Source organism: Xenopus laevis, chromosome 7S (genome assembly GCF_017654675.1).
Source record: "Xenopus laevis strain J_2021 chromosome 7S, Xenopus_laevis_v10.1, whole genome shotgun sequence".
Taxonomy (NCBI): domain Eukaryota; kingdom Metazoa; phylum Chordata; class Amphibia; order Anura; family Pipidae; genus Xenopus; species Xenopus laevis.
This window is the reverse complement of record NC_054384.1, coordinates 59668757-59685051: the sequence shown is the minus strand read 5'-3', so window position 1 is coordinate 59685051 and position 16295 is coordinate 59668757. Positions and strand designations below refer to the sequence as shown.

The 16295-nt window shown below is 38.8% G+C and overlaps 1 pseudogene; it reads left to right on the top strand.

Annotated features, from left to right (window-relative positions):
- Positions 1-1451: 1451 nt before the first annotated feature.
- Positions 1452-15493, top strand: LOC108697568 (annotated as a pseudogene).
- The last annotated feature ends 802 nt before the right edge of the window (positions 15494-16295 follow it).

The window sequence follows — 16295 nt, the reverse complement described above, 5'->3', positions numbered from 1 at the left end:
TGTCCTGACCACCAGGACATCCAATCATATCTTCGAATGGGTCACTAAATGAAAAAATCACTGAATATGTAGATTTTTTTATTGCAATCCTGTGTACAGAACATTGGTAGCTATCTTAAATATACCAATGATTTCTTGAAGGTTATAGAGAGCATTGACCATGCAATAAGTGAATTCATTTTGGTAACCATGGACGTGCAGAGCCTTTACATCTGTATCCCGAATGGGGCAGGTCTAGAGGCAGTACGTAATATAATTACGGGAAATGCTTTGTACAATGGGCCACCAGTGGAATTTACATTATCACTTTTCAATCTACTTTTATACAAGAACTACTTTAAATTTAAAAATCATTTCTACAGACAGCGAACTGGGACAGCCATGGGGTCAAAAGTCGCCCCTGTCTATGCTAATGCGTATATATGTAAGCTTATGAGAGTGACATTATTTGAAACCATCAAATGTTTAAAAAGTATGGGGCTTTTTATAGGCACTTCATAGATATCTTTTTTGTTTGGCTAGGGTCATCAGCTGAATTGGAGGGTTTTGTGGAACATTTAAATAATTTGGAAAGTCCATGAGATTCACTTTGAAACATGATTGGGATAGTATAGAATTTTTGGATGCATATAACAAAAAAATCCCTTATCCAGAAAAGCCCAGGTCCCAAGCATTTTGGATTATAAGTCCCATATCTGTAAAAACAATGAAAGCCACACAGTGCAATATATTTGAATATATAAACAATAGACAACGCAGTTGATAAAAACGTACATAGCTCTGAAACTGAAAAGATAAATAATGCAAATTGCAAAAGTGCTTAGAACGTTTTACATTCAGAATTTTTTAAGGTATATTGTGCCATTTTTGAAAAGTGTTTCTATATCCTATTTCAATTTACCTGCAGCCTCTCCATTCTAAAAGGAAAGTCAAAATGGCAATTTTATTGGTCATACATACTTTATCTAAGTACAGTATATACAGTAAAACTTCTATTCTTATCATCCTCAACATTAAAACTATGCAATGCTTGGCTTATAACAATGTTATAACATTCTTTAGAAAATAAATTATAATATAAAATAAATTAAATGAATATAGAGATCGTCTAGACAAACAACATTTGAATTCAAGTTTGTTTTTAGGAAAAAGGAAGTGAAAGTTTGAGCTAAAAATAAAAGTGGCGAAGTTCTGATCTGTCACATTAGTATTACTCAAACATATAAAACTGCATTTTGTACTTCAACAGAGACATAGAAGTGCGGCGAAGCCTGCGCTAGCGCAACTCCGCAGGTTAGTGAATTTGCCCCTTATAGTCTTACAGTAGATGTATCGTGTCCTCTTCCTTGTGCAGGTGGCAGGTGGCACTATGACTCAGGAAGTACACTCTACCTGCACTTTACAACTCTGCCATCCACTGGGCACAAGCACTTCTTAATCACCAAGCTACAATGGCACACGCAGGGGAGAAAAGGAAGCGGGACAATGGCAACGGTAGCAATGTAGTGGGTACTATAAAACACCCGCTTTCTGGATTTGAGCTGAAGGCAGTACTTAGGGAATCAGCACAGGATAAAACAATTTTCCTACACAGAAAGATAAGCAGCAGGGACTAGGAGCAGACGGTACCATATGACTGTAAAGGCAGAGGGAAGGACAGGAGCTCGATAACTGTCCCTCTCTACTCTGCATATTACCAAATGGCTGCAGCCCATGCACTAATTTCAAAGACAGAAGGAGGACCAGGATCAACTACACTGAACAAATCCTGCTCTGCGAGTTACTGAGCATCTCAGGCTGAGAGAGACAAAAGAACGGAACTGCACCCGGTTTAATAGCCTGTTTGCTTTAATAAGATTCCTACCAGCTTGACTTAATTAAGTCTAGACACACACCACTAGTGCTTTTTTATTATCTGCTTGCATTAATAAACTGTATTACTATTTACTGCAAATGTTGTCTTCCCCTATTGAACCTTACATGGTGACCAAAAAATGAATGGGGTAATATGAAATAATATCTCAAGTTTGGCCAAATCTAGCAATCCATATAAACCACCAAAATCAAATGTTTCCAGAGGGCTGCCCACTGCATGCTACCTGCTAATTTTGCGGAGGTCTATACCAACCTTAGACCTCCAGTTGAATTGAATTGTGTTTAAGCCTGTCTGTTTGGCCCGACCGTGCGAGTTGGTATCTCTGAGAAGGTCTAGCAGCAGTCTTGGATTCAGAGCGTTGCTGTTTAAAATAAGGAAAATAAGAGAAGCAAATGGATGTTCCCAGAATCCTCAGTAAGCCATAGCACTCACCATGACTCATTTATCAACTCTGGTGAAATTTACACTTTAGAAGCCAGTGAGTGGTATTTATTATTACCAGAGTGGGGAGGGAGGGGGAGTGTCTCACCTAAAGTAGCCTCATTGTTCCTTACCTGCAATAACTTTCAATGTATTATTCCTGTTCAGTAGGCATATGCCTCCTGTGACATAGTGGCAAATAAAAAGTTAGTCTTTAGCATTTTATATTGCATTTTCTCTTAAATACATTTCTTTGAATTGTTTGAGGCTTTGCCATGGTGAATCAGTAAACACTAAAGCCTTTACAGAGTTCTTTACTTTGTCCACTCTCCTTCCATCTGCCTGTAAGCATCAATACAAGAATTCTGAGGATGGAGTTATGAGGGTGGAGCACAAAGAACTGATGTAGAATAAGGGCTAAACTACACAGGAAATTATGTGGGCCACGCAACAATAGCACAATATTTTGTTGAATCCTACAAAATCTGATCCTTATAGTCATAATGTAAAGTTGGATCAGATAAAGTGATGGTTTGGTGTGTTCATGCATCTACATTAGAGAGTCCATTTATTTCAGTGAGAAGAAAAATATCTGTAAGACACCATCAGATTTTATCTTGCTGGGTGAAGACACAGCATGCAGTGGTCCAGGTCCGGACTGAGAACTAAAATAAGCCTTGGCATTTTAGGTACACAGAGGCCCAATCAGCCTACATAGAGGCCCAAACAGCCTCAACCAGCCCACTAAATACTGACTTTCTATGGCACCTTATAGCAGCCCCTCTGGCATTTGCCATAACCCACAGATGGCCAGTCTGGGCCTGCAGTGGTACCTTACGAAAGGCTTTACATGTTGGATGGCCAATCTTTCATGTAGTTTACACATCAGATTTTTGTATCAGTCCCATTATATTTTGACCCATGCAACTACATCTGATTTGTAGGATGCAATCTGTCTTTCCAGCACCAACCTAAAATCTTCTGTGTATTTTAGCCCTAAATGAAGAGGGGGAACAAGTGTTGTGATGTTTTGAAGGTGCATTGAAAACTGTTGCAGCAACTGCATTTTTGATATTTGACTTAAGACGTATTACTGGAAAGATGTCCTAGAATGTACAGCTTAACAACAATCAAACACAATTTTAAATGCAGAGTATTACAACTGGTATAAGCCCCACAAAGCCAGCTATTTTCTGCCTATAAAATAGAACAAAAACAGTTCTGTCATGCTTGGAAATATTAGATAATTATCTGTTGTTTTTGCCTTAAAGGGGTGGTTCCACTTTATGTTAACTTTTAATATGTTATAGAGGGCTATTTCTAAGCAACTTTTTAATTGGTCTTAATTTTTTTTATAGTTTTTGCATTATTTGCTTTCTTCTGACCCCATCTAAAAAAACAAAGGCTCTTTAAATCTAAAAATGAATTGCTTGTGCTACCTTTGCTTACTCCTCTTTCTATTCGGGTCCTCGTCTATACATATTCCAGTCTCTTAGGTTAATTTGGACCCTAGAAACCAGATTGCTGAAATGGCAAACTGGAGAGCAGCTGAATAAAAAGCTAAATAACTCAAAAAACACAAATAATAAAAAATGAAAACCAAACCAGTTACAAATCGTCTCAGAATATCACAATCTACTGCATACTTAGTTAACTCAAAGGTTATCAGCCCCTTTAAATTAGCACACAGCCACTCAGTGAGTAGCAAATGAAGCAATGTGGTACATCAAAGATGCTCTGCCCCTGAGGGTTTAAATGCTGTGACTTTCCCTCATTTGAACTGAAGCAGAGGGTTTGATGAGTAGTAAAAATGTTTTAGCCTCAGCACTACTATGTAACACTATAATAATTTATGTTTTAATAGGTATCCAGTGGCTCTGAGAACTGTAATGATGCAGTCATTAACTTGGAGAATACACCATTCCAAACATCTGCATCGAGGAGATTCCATTCGGAACTATCCTCTCCGGGTAAAAGGTACTGCAGCCTCTATAACCTTATATATTGTTTTAATTTTTAATCTTTAATCACTAAGTGTCACTATTGAAATTTTTGTCTTATAAATACAACTAAATACCAACATGGAATATGGACTAACAAGACACACGCAAAACGAATAATGCTTGGACTTTACTGAACTTTCACGATGTCCTCACTTGATTGGTTTGAACATGATTGGGGGTGGGTCCTGATATTGTGCACTCCCCCAATGTGGGGGATAAATGTTTGTATCACACACTATCAGGCAGGCTTGAGAAAGGGCAAGACAAGGCCCGAAACGTTGCCTGTTACTGACCAATTGTAATACATTTTTCACAATTTGCAAACAAGAGGTGCTGCAGTTTTTCCTTTCGCTGTATAATTGGCCCATGGCAAGGGCCTATACACTGCTTTGCACTCTGCTCGAAAGGAACCTATGTGAGGTGGTTGAAGCACACACAACTGTATACCCCATTCCAAACAGACACAGGGGGGGAAATTTACTAAAGGTTGAAGTGGCCAACGCTGGCAAAAATTCTCCAGCGTGAGGTAATTTTGGTACTTTACCGATTTACTAACGGGCGCTGGTGTAATTACGGTAGCGAAGGAGATAGACTTGCACAACTTTGCACTCTAACGCCAGCCGTATTTTCGCTCTGGCGAAAGAGCGTTTCTACGCAAATTCACGCAAATTCACTTTTTGTTTTTACTGAAAGTTACCTCTATCACCAGACTTGCCTTCACCAGCAGACCAGGCGAAGTGCAATAGAGTAGATAGGACTTGGTCCCAAAAGTCCCACAAAACGCTGGCGTCTTTTCCTTTTTACAGGGTGATAGGCTGAAAAAGAGATTGTACATTTTTTTGGGGGTACCCTCCTTCCCCCCTACATTTCCTTACATATGGCACATAAACTATACGGTGGGCTCATGTGTAGGGCAATATAACAACTCTATTTTCTTTTATTAAGGTTCCCTGGGCTTGTGTAGTGTAATGTATTTGCTGCAACATACATGTCCATTGAAATTTAACTTCCCACCGTATGCAAATTATCTAACGCTAGCGCAACTTCTCTATGCCTGCCATAGTAACGCTAGTGCAACTTTGCAAACGTTCAGCATCGGCAACAAAACTTTGCAACTTAGTGAATTGACTGGCGTTGTGTGTCGAAGGCGGCAAAGCCGTCGCTGGCTAATTTTCGCCCCTTAGTGAATTTCCCCCACAGTCTCCAGCTTTCTGAAAAATGATCCAGAACTCAAGCTTCAGTTAAAGAATGATATCTATGCTGTATATAACTTAAGCCCCTCTCCTGAGCTTAATGGTAAGTCTAAACTACACCCTGCTTGGAGGATAAAAGTGTTGAATGACAAATTGGCACTGATTAAAAAATTTGCAATTATTTAGTGCTATGGCACATGTAATATTTTGTCACCAATGCTCAACCTTCTCCAGTGTGGGAGGCAAAACATTCAAACTTCCCTTCCCACCAGCATTAATAGAAATCATCAGCAGGAAAATATATGCATCACCATGTTTTGTGCTGCATTGTCTTGTGTGCTTGTGCTCTTATATAGTGATGATTGAAAGTTTGTGACCCTGTTTTATTTTCAATATTTTTTCATAAATATGACCTAAAATGTGATCTGGTTATTGATGCTCACCAGGCAAACCTTTACATAACTATAAAGAGCTTGGACTTTTAACACCAGTTACCCTATCCAGGAGTGGTCAACCATAACACTGATAACACTAATGCATGACTAGGTTGCAAGCAAAAGAACATTGATGTCCATATAGAGCTTGCTAAAGAACACAAGAATAATTCAGAATGGAAATATAATCCCATCTGTGAAATGTGTTGGCAGTATCACAATGTGGCCTACTTTGTTGTCTTTGGATCAGGATGGCTTGCCATTATTTATGGAACTATAATGTCTAAATTATACCAGCAAATCCTGCAGTACCCTGTCAGGGTTTGTTTCTGTGAAGCAAGAGAGATTAATGCTACAAGATAACAATTTTAATCATATAAGTTTATCTACCAAAGATTGGTTAAAACAGGAGATGTTTTGGAATGGCCAAGTCTAGTAAGTAAGGTGAAGTTCCGACTTTAATCCTTTAGAAATGTTGTGAAATGACCTGAAAGTGGGCAGTTTATGCAAGAAAGGCTACCAGCACTCTAGAGTTGAAGCTGTTTTATGGACTGAGATTCCCCCAAGTTGATATGCAGAACTGAGCAACAGTTACAAAAATGTTTAGTTTCATATATTGCTACACATGGGTGCACACCAGTTACGTAATGTTAAGGCTTACATACACTTTCTAAGCACACATACATAATATTAGATCATTTGCACAAATAAATGAACAAACATTATGTTTTTGACTAATTTGTTTAATTGGGTTCTCGTCTAGATTTAGGACTTTAGTGTGTGAAACAGGTAAAGATTTTGTTCATATTTATGCAGAAATAAAAAATCTCCACCTGACCTCCTGAGTGTATTGACTGGGCCAAGAATATAATGACCATAACTCCTTATGGAACATAGGAGAGAAATTATATTATATTCGGTCGCCCTAGATTATTTTACGGAGTTCATAGAGACCAAATATCACTGCTGTGTGACCTGCCCCTGCCAAGATATTCCCATCTAATAGACCACTGTGATTATCTATTCGGTAACCCTTATGTGGACTGGCGGCATATAGTAATGATCCCCAAACCAGTGGTTCATGAGCAACATGTTGCTCACTAACCCCTTGGATGTTGCTCCCAGTGGCCTCAAAGCAGGTATTTTTTTTTTTTTTTTGAATTTCTGGTTTGGAGGCAAGCTTTGGCTGCATAAAAAACAGCTGTACTGCCAAACAGAGCCTTCTGTAGGCTGCCACTCTACATAGGGGCTACCAAACAGCCAATCACAGCCCTTATTTGGAACTCCCAGGGACTTTTATCATGCTTGTGTTGCTCCCCAACTCTTTTTACATTTGAATGGTAAAAAAGGTTGGGGATCTCTGGCATATAGGATGCTCTGTTCTGCAGTTTATCTGGTTGATATGCAACCAAAACTTACCCCCAAGCCAGGAATTAAAAGATAAGGGCCTGCTTTGTGGTCCCTGAGAGCAACATCTAAGGGGCTGGTGAGCAGGGGCGATCCTGGCCCCTCCGTCGCCTGAGGCAGCAGCTGTTGCTGCTGCCCCCCCTCCCCCAGAAATTCGCTCTTAAAGTACCAGCAGCAGCACTTTTGCTGCCCCTGGTACCTAGTGGGGCACTGCTGCCTGAGGCGACAGCCTCAACTCGCCTCATTGGCAAAGCACCCCTGCTGGTGAGCAACATGTTGAGAATCACTGTTCTACATGTTTTGTCCTTGTAAGGCAGATAATTGGATTGCCAGTGCAGATATAGATACAGATAAAATTCCTGCATAAGGGACTTCTTCTAACAACTGCATAAGGACCAAACTTGTAGTAGCTTAATTTCCATGTTTAAAAAAGTAACAATACATGTTGAACTCCTTTAGAACCAGAGGGATATACTGCCTTTTTCACACTTGAAAAAGGGCCAATAGGCCCGAAACATGTCGTGTGGTGACATAATAAATAGCATGTTTGCAGTTATTCTGCTGTCGTGAGTGATTCCCATACTACATGAAACATTGGATACTGCCTTTTTAAGCAAGCAACAATTGCTTAAAATAACAATACATTCTTCTCACCACAAGATGGCAACACTTGTTTTGGAAAAAATATTTAGATTCAATTGTCATAATGATTTTTCTGTGCAATTTGAATTGTTCAGAACATGGAGGAAAAAAAAAAAGTTATTAAAACATTCCCTGTTTTTCTAAAATATTTTTGAATGGTACATGGTGTATTTTAGTTCAAATCGTTCGAAGTCGAAGGTCGTAGTCGAAGTAGCCCATTCGATGGTCGAAGTAGCCATATTCAACCATTCGAAATTCAAACTTTTTTTCCTCTATTCCTTCACTCGAACTAAGTAAATGGGCCCATAAATCTTATTTGGTGGATTTCACTGAATACTGAACTCAATCTGAATCCTAAAAATTGCACTTTCCATTTTCACATGGTCTGTAGTGTGATTTTAACCAGACACTTGAGATTCAGCCGAATCCTGTAGAAAGAAAGCGCAGAATTGCAAGAATCTGGAACTGAGCTGGAATTTTTAAATCTCAATTATTTTCTGCAATATATTAAACAGTAGTTCATTATCACAGAATACCCTCTAGTTTGCTTCCTATTGTTAGCAACAGTTATTGCACATGCAGAGCTACAAAACCATTGAGTCCAGTAGGAGCGCTGCTACCTGGTTACAAGAAGCAGCACTGTTGAGTACATTTAAATTCCTTTGAGAAAATCAGTTTAATTTTTTGTTTTACAGTGGGTGTACAATATTCTGGAGAAGAAAGCTGAATGAATTGTACACAAGAACCCAGATCCTAACAATTGGTTTGTTCTTATCGCTGATTTCAAGTGGAATCAGAAGCAGGTCTGTAACATAAAGACATAAGAATGAATCTAACATTATATATCTGTGGACAAACATATTGTAGAATAGAGGCAGTTCTTGTTTAATATGTTCATTGTTTTGTGCTCCTGTGTTTCCTTAACCCTCTGAAATCCATCTTAATATATATATATTTATATATAGGCTTTAATATGGGTTTCTTATTGCATACCTGTTTATATTACAGATATGACCTCTATTATCTGGAAACCTGTTATGTGCTTCATTTTCTTTGTTCTTTGTACCCTGTAATTTTTTATTATCTTTGTCATCTTTAACAAATTTCTCTTCCATAGCACCCAGTTTTTAATGTGCCATGATTAAGAACTATTTAGCTATTTATCAGCAGATATCTTACAATGATACATCCACTGGAAGCAAAATTATAGAGCCCTATTCCTGGGTAAATCTGGCTGAGGTTAAACAAAAAGGGTTCTAGTTGTGCCAAAAATAATTGGCACTGACAAGACTTGCTCACTGCTCCCTGTCACTGCCAGACAGTATATAAGCAGATTGAATTATTTTTTTAATTTAAACACATCGTGAAAAATACAGTTGCTTCCATACCTCTGTTAATTGGTACAAAATAATCCTGAATTTTAAAATGGTAAACATCTTGCATGTGTACAGAAACCATGTGCAAGCTTTGTATTTGCAGCATCTGCAAGGATTTTTTTATACACGTGTGGCATACAGCTTGTATATATGACTGATAACAGAAAAAACATGTATGTTACTCCACTGCAGTTTCCTTTAGCAGCCAATCAGATCTTTGCTTCCATTTTCTAACTTGGACTCATCAAAAATAATTGATTATTGGTTGCTATGTGCAACGCCACTTTTGCAATTTAGCACTAGTTTTAGTACATGAATCCCATGTACCAAACACAGCTGCAATTGATTCTTTTGGCTTAAAATGACAAGATTGTTTTATATTGGGCCAATCAAATTACACAGTTGTAGTAAATTGAGCCAACTACATGGACAAACTGACCTAAGACTAGTAAGCTCTTGTTCCTGTAGTCATGTCAGTCAGAATGTTGCATACATTTGTATGCTGTTATTACCGACAGTGACAGACCTTCATTATTGGTGCCCAAGGAAACCCAAGGAAAGTGTGTAGACTTGCTAGCCCAAGTGCCATCTGAATCTGGGAGCTGAATGGCAATGTGTGGGCAGATATAACAATAGCAGGATAATCTTATCTTTCCTTGTTTGAACCTTTCTACAGATCCTGAAACTCCCTGAATATATCTATAAACATTGCTGTTGCTTTTATTGGCCCTCTGAGTAACATGCCATAGTAAAACATCTTATCTAATGTGTGCTAAATGTAGTTGCTTTTTAATTATCCAATGAAATTAGTATAGTGTTTTCCTTTACTGTGTGGCAGCTCATTTTCTTGATTACTGATTCTGGTCTGATTACTTATAACCTTCTCTTTGTTTGAAAAGTGAATATGATACCTCAATTAGTGAAGCACAAAAGAGGCAAACATGGTTAACATGCAGACAAGATTAAAGATACTTCCTGTAATAAGGAAGTAATTTAACACGTAACGTGTACTTTATGCACACGTTTTTTTGCCATGTACTGTATATTAAACAGCCCGACATCTAAAAAATTTATTATATGTATACCAGTCAGCTGCCCAGTGCAGGGGACGTAACTCCAAACCAGGCTGCTTGCTAAATATTCCTTTTGACAGTATATCTAGTGAGATCAAAGAAGAGGATAATTTTCCTGGTTGCTCTTAACTACGCCCTTTTAATACATGGCTGAGCAGGGACTTTTATTCATAATTTATACAGTGGACTTGTTGTATAGAGTACCCCAGAATGGCCAGTGTATGAAAAGTGTACCTTTTCATTAAAAGAGAAATAAACTTCCTACATACAACCCCTTCCACTCTCAACTGCCTTCCATAGGCCCCTCACCTCTCCCTCACTGTTTGTTAGTGGTTACATAGAAAAGTGCTTCTATACATATACATATCTTAGGAATATTACATACTTTAGCAAATTATACTGCCCATATTATTTGCAAAGCAATGAACGACTGGGGCGTAAAGAAGATATTTTTATTTACAAAAATACCTCCTAGGCAGTAGGAGGTATCAATCAGAGTTTAATCTTCCAGTAGCACAGGGGCACAATTACAGAGATGGCTTGTGTGACCAGTTTTACTTTCTAAGGCAGAGGAGAAAAAAAGATCTGCTTTAGCAGCCTGCTACATGAAACAGCACGGCATTACTTTCCACAATTTGCCTGTGGTTCAGCAGTACACTATTTGCATATGACACAAATGTTTAAATATAATACAGGAAAATGCACACCAGAGGACAAGAATAGGAATATAACATTAGCTTTTACACACAGCTTACTGTGGGCACACAACTTTTCTTCATTTCTTTATTACAGCTGATTGGAGTTGAGTGGGAGATGACACATTTCTACACAGAAATTAAAGGAACACCACCATGTGGTCTGTTTGTTGCTGTTCTATTCTTGCTTATACAGTATGTTCTTTGAAACCACAAATATGTTTGAACAGTCTGTGCACTACATTAGCTATACCCTTGTTCATCATTAAAGTAACATTTGTGTTATCTTTGTTTGCATCAAAACTGTAGAGTTATAACATAACATTAAACTTTTATCTCATCAGGTAGAAGATCTATATTTAATTGCAATATGTCACCAGCATGACATCAGATCTCTGAGGGACCTCACCGAAGATCATCTACCTTTATTAAAAAACATCTTGGAAGAAGGAAAGGTGAGAATCTACAGTTATGGTTGAAACAGAATTAAATTTTAGCTCAGCTATTGTTATGAGCTGTATCTAAGAGTATCTTCTTGATTCCCACTCCTAATAACTTTCCCCCTAGCCACTTCTTTATACCCATCCTCCCAGACCTCTCCTTTTGATATTTGACCACCTACAGATTTCTATTAGATTTTTCTAATGGACTGACTGTCTATACACTAATTTAAAGTGTACATGTGTGAGTGCAACTTTTATTTGCAAAATTATTTATCGAAAAGGTTTTTACATGATATTGAGCACATCTTGTTAGAGTCAACTGATGCCTACAACGGTGGAATAATCATTATCAATGCTAGCAATACTCTTAAACGTTTGTATTTAATCTGAACACACAGAAGGTGCCATTGATTTTTAAAAAGGTTTGGTTTAAAGGGCAAGTTAACCCAGTAGGGAAGGGAAACATACACTCTGCCCATTAAATGTAACCTCACAGAAGTGTATAAAAGTAAAATAAGGAATACTACACTATATACTATTACTTTTTTTTTGTCTATCCTGATCTTATAGTGCTGGCTCATCTACACAAAAAATAACTACTGCTTATCTGGAGGAGAACGGATTATCAGAACCAGCAGACGGAATGAATTAGAGTTTTTGGATTTATTTGACCCCCAAGTGATTGTATTGACTTACCTCAAACTCCGGGCTGGTGCTCCTATCAGCAGAAAACTGCACCGGGCCGGGGTTAAGCTGGCCATAGATGCAAAGATCCGATCGTACGAATCATCGTATGATTGGACTTTCCCATCTCCAGACCCGCCACTAACCATTCAGATCAAAGTCTTACCAGTCAGATTAGTTAAAGAACAGATCAGCAATGTTCTGCCCCTGACAGCAATCGTACGTTATCTATGTCCAACCAAAGCTAGTGACAGTCTCCCACTGAAAATCGTACGATCGGCAATACACGCAGAGATATTATCGGCAGCCGACAGAAATTTTCTAACCTGTCCAATCGTCCAAACGACAGATCTCCGCTGGACGAAAAATGTCGGGACTCTCCACACACGGTTCGAAAATCGTACAAATCCTCGATTCGTACGATCAGATCTTTGCGTCTATGGCCAGCTTTATACCAGTGAGCACCATGGAGCGATCCTCTTCCGTCTTCCTCTTTCCTTCTCGCGGCAGTAGAACAAGAAGCCGAACTTTAACTAAAAAGTCAGCTATTTAGTTAGACTGTGCAGGCGTTTTCCCCATGAAATTTGAAGAAAGAAGACACAGAAAGAGGATCGCTCCGTGGTGCTCACTGGTATAACCCCAGGACGGTGCAGTTTTCTGCTGATAGGAGCACCGGCCCGGGGTTTCAGGTAAGTCAATACAATCACATGGAGTGCCTAACATTTGGCACCCCCAAGTGTACGAAACCTTTCCTTCTCCTTTAATAAAACTCAGGGATTCTGCTCAGCAGGGACAAACAAATGTATCAACTAAACAGTTAAGGATCTGCGACCCCCACCACCTCCCAGAGCTGCTTTAGAAGGTAAAAAAAGGGAAATTAACACATGAATATTAGAAAAATGGTCACAAATAGAAAATAAAAAGTAACTGGAAAAAGTGTTTATGGTGAACAATCTGAAACCAACTGAACTGAAAAAAAAAAGTGTTTGAAGGTGAACAACCCCTTTAAGTGTCTCCATACTATTTCAAATAAACTATTTAGTTTAGAGGAGCTGGGCAGCTAAGGGTAGCTACATTGCACATAACCCCAGAAAAATTAAGTGAACCCTCTCCTGATAATGATCTTCACTTATATATAGTGTGAGCTTCCGGTAGCGAAACCCAAGGCCATGGCACAGTTTTCAGCACATAAATGGAGACTGACCACCTTAAAGAGTTCAAATTGCCGCTTAGCTGGCTTTTATTTGCACAAAACACAAAATCTTCAGCCCACTGGCTTCACATGGGGAATCACATATGCTTCACATCATAGCAATAACAGTCCCGCTTCACACCCTCACTGGTGTTCACTTTACTCACAGTTGAGTTTAGCCCTCAATGGCTTTCAATGGACCACAAATCCCAGAATCCACTCTGGGCACACTTGAGACACTTGTCTCCTGGGAGTGGTTTCTCTGGTCCTCTCTCCAGCTCAGGGGAATCACTCTTGTTCCCTGGTGCTCACAAGCACATGTGGCCACTCCCACTTCTCCTCTCTAGGGGAAAGCAGCAGCAGCACTTGCTCCACACCTCCTTATAACTAACATTAATTAACTCTAACTGCCTTTAGCTTGGCAGCTGCAAAACCCTTACATGGAGCAAGGGATGGAAGCCCACCCTGCTCTCTACCATCCACTCCAGGGACCCATAATCCAGCTTTTACTGAGCCGGTTCACACTTTAAACAGCTTTACTAGCTGCAGCAATACAGTTTTCCACTGAGTTTTGATTTCACCAGCTTAATGCTGGTGAAATACACACAATATGGTGCCCTTTAGACACCCATATCTTACAATAGGCAGTCACTTTTCTTTATGTGATAAAAATCACATGCCAGCATTTGTTTCCTTTGTAATTGGAGGAGACAGAAATACATTGAGGCATAAAACTTTCTTTTTTCGGGACCTGAATCGTCACGTTTGCCTTAGGCCCCATATTTTCTTGAGATGACCATGGTTTGCTGTTTGACTTTACAACAGCTTCAGCTTAAGGGCCTTAGGCTTATATTTTACAAGCAACGTTAGTGCCATAGGCTTATCATGGATGTGTATCCATACCTATGGAACTACCTTTGCTTGTAGAATAAAAGCTTGAGGCTCTTAAAGGGGTTGTTCACCTTCAAACACTTTTTTTTCAGTTCAGTTGGTTTGAGATTGTTCACCAGAAATAAAGACTTTTTCCATTTACTTTCCATTTGTGACCATTTTTTTAATATTGAAGTGTAATGTTTAATTTTTACCTTCTATAAAGCAGCTCTGGGGGAAGGGGTCGCTGACTCTTTAACTGTTTTTTGATTCAGAGAGGGATATTCTGAGACAATTTGCAATTGGTTTTCATTTTATATTATTTGTGGTTTTTGAGTTATTTAGATTTTTATTCAGCAGCTTTCCAGTTTGCAATCTAAGCAATCCAGTTGCTAGGGTGCAAACTACCCTAGCAACCATGCATTGATTTGAATAAGAGAGGAATGAATAGAATGATAATTAATAAAAAGTAGCAATAACAATACATTTGTAGCCTTTCAGAGCATTCAATTTTAGATGGGATCAGTGACCCCCATTTGAAAGCTGGAAAGAGTCAGAAAAATGAGGCAAATAATTAAAAAACTATAAAAAATAAAAAATAAAAATTTCATTTCTTCTAATGGATTTAGTAAGGTGACCTATTTTTTATGCTGAATGTAAAAAGAACAGCTGATTAAGTGGCTTTCACACACATTAAGTACTTTTATTTTTAGGTTCCCTCACAATGCACACAACTGAATCATGTATTCTTGAATTCTGTTGCCTTCTAATAAAGCTTTATTAGGTCCGAGATTTGCTTTTATTCTTGTATGGATTACCTTTTTCTAACCAATTTATCTTTTTTTTTGGTTTTGTTTTGTTTCATGCAGGAAGCCATTTTAAAGCGTTATGGTATACATGAAAATAAACTTCGGATTTACTTGCATTACCAGCCATCATACTTTCATCTGCATGTTCATTTTACAGTACTGGGACAAGATGCTCCAGGCTCCTTTGTGGAACATGCTCACCTCCTCTGTGACGTCATCCAAAACATAGAAAGTAACCCACAATATTACCAAACCCGAACCTTAACTTTTGCCCTGAGAGAACATGAAGCCCTGCTGAAAAAATTCAAAGAATTGAGAGACATATAGGATATAATTGTTTTGTAATTCTCTTTTGTATTTTTGTAATAAATAAAAAATAAACTGGAATCAAAGTTTAACACTCTGTGTAGTACAGTCACTCTTTTTGGTGTTTTTAAAAATGTGCAGCTTAACTGGATTGGGATTCAGACACATAATTGCTTCAGTGAAAAAGCAATTGATATATACCTGCTGTTTTAGAATGCCCGCTCCTTCCGTACAAAGATCAGAGTCAAACTATCACTGCAATTGCTCTCAGGCCACTATAATAAGAGAGCAAAAGGTGCATCTGCCCAATTTTATGGGGGGCCCAATGACTATTTTTTGTACAAGTTTTTATTTTTTTAAAAGTTACCTGGTCTGTGAGTGATCCACTCAGCACTAGCACCCCCCCCCCCACACACACACACACTGGAGTAGTAGAGGCCAGGGCAGGAAAACTCATGTGTACGGAAACCATTTAGGACATCTTCAGAAGGAATCACTATCAGGTATGCGCTCTCCAAAGTTATTTTACTCACAGACACATACATATCATGTTCAGATCTCACCCCTCATGTCTCCTTTCTCTGTCCTCAGCCCTCAGGTCTCCGTCTTCAGCCCTCCCTCCTCAGCCATCTCATAAGCCAGGGTGCCTAATGTCAGCCTTGCGCCCTCATTAATCCAGGCTCATCTATTTTATAGTCACCATATTTTATCAGTATCAATAGAGGCTGACACTAGGCACCCTGGCTTATGACCACAGAGGGCTGAGGATGGAGAGCTGAGGAGGGAGGGCTGAGGACCGAGAAAAGAGACATGAGGGGTAGGATATGAACATGATATGTAGCCAGCTTTTTCTACATTTGCTCCAAGCAGGT